Here is a 1,914-nt window from a genome sequence, read left to right on the forward strand (position 1 = left end):
CCCATATCAACAGGGTGCCTGAATGAAACGCAATTGTATACCTAACCCTTAACTGTACCCCACAACTTCATAATAAAAAATAGATAAATAATTTTTTAAAAAAGAAAGGGAAGAAGCCCCAAATCTTCTCAAAGATTTTATGAAGCTGGCCAGAAATCAGCCAGGTAAGGATGCATAGTACAAGTTAAATAAGCAAAATGTGTAGGCAAACTTAGCTTTCCATAAACTATCCACAATTCAAGTACGTAAGTAAATATCATTTCCATCTTAGGAAGGCTATATCATAGGCCAGGCACAGTGATTCACGTCTACAATGCCAATGACGTGAGAGAGAGAGGAGGGAGGACTGCTTGATCCAAGTGTATGAGACCAGGCTGGGCACCATAGTGAGGCTTCATCTCTTCAAAACAACCAAAGAGCTGGGCTCGGTGGCTCAGCCTGGAATCCCGTGCTTTGGGAGGCCGAGGTGAGTGGGTTGCCTGAGCCCGCGGGTTCGAGATCCGCCTAGACAACTTGGCAAGACCTCATCTCTACAATAAATCAAAAAATTAGCCGGACGTGGTAGCGCATGCCTGTAATTCTGGCTACTTGGAAGGCTGAGGCAGAAGGATCGTTGGAGCCCAGCAGGTCGAGGCTGTGGTGGCCGGGAGTGGCCACTGCACTCCATTTTGAGTGACAGAGTGAGACTCCAACTTAAAAAAAAAAAAAAAAAACCAATAAACCAGATGTGGTGGCATGAGCCGTGTAGTCCCAGCTACTCAGAAGGCTATGGCAGGAGGATCACCTGAGTCTAGGAGAGTGAGGCTGCAGTGAGCTGTGACCATGCCACTGCACTCCAACCTGGGCAACAGTGTGAGACCCTGACTTAAAAGAAACAATAAGCAAAAACAAAAAACAAAAAAAACACCTGTGTGATTATCCCTTTAGATCCAACTCAGACCTGACATACTTTATGTCAGATTTGGCCTTTAATGTGAGAATTACCTCCAAGAAGATTTATATTCAATATTTGATCTTTAAAAATTTAGAATCAAGCCAATGAATGATGAGATGAATCGCTGACTTCCCTCCCTCGGCCCTTCATGAAATAAATAGGGAAAACAGAATATTAAAAACAAAAAGATAAAGGAACCAAAGAAAGAGATACAGTCTCATATCACAACTTTAACAAGGGGCAACTAAAGAAAGGAAGACGACATGTGGAGGTGTGTCCGGGCACTATCCTGATACGCATGTGAGTCCAAACTAGAAAAGCATCAAAAAAGCAGACCAGCCTCACCAGCACCATGTCAATTTGGAGAAAGGAAATGAGGCAAAAACATCTGAAATCCTTTTAAAGCCCCTGAACTCCTACCACAAGACCTTAATGGGTAAGAAAAGAGTAGCCCCAAAGGGGTTCCGGCAGAGACAGAAGGCACTCGAAACCAGCGGAAGGAAGTTGGGCATCCAAAAAAACCCAGAGAAAGACAGGCAAGCTCCGATTTTCCAGCAAAACGTGCCAGCACCCTGTCCTGTCCTCCTCCCATTCCTTAGAACTGCAGGATGTGGAAAAGAGCACAATACAAGCAGTCGCTCCAAGGAAAGACCTGCAGAACTCAGTGCAGAGGATTTCAGGGAGAACAGAGCCTCACTGTATCAGAAAAGATGGAAGACAGGAACAAGTCAACCACGTAATCACAGACAAGTAAGATGCAAAGAATCAAAACAACTAGCTATGCAAACTAGAATCCAGCAATCCCTTAGCTTGCAAAAGGCAATTAATTAAAAAACCAACTTAGTGGGAAACAGAGATTAGGACCATAAGAAAATGCCCCAGCTGGGCAACTTGGTGAGACTTCATCTCTACAGTAAATCAAAAAATTAGCCGGGCATGGTAGCGCGTGCCTGTAGTTCCAGCTACTTGGAAGGCTGAGG

Source organism: Carlito syrichta, unplaced genomic scaffold, assembly GCF_000164805.1.
Source record: "Carlito syrichta isolate Samal-C Ts95f unplaced genomic scaffold, Tarsius_syrichta-2.0.1 Scaffold74005, whole genome shotgun sequence".
Taxonomy (NCBI): domain Eukaryota; kingdom Metazoa; phylum Chordata; class Mammalia; order Primates; family Tarsiidae; genus Carlito; species Carlito syrichta.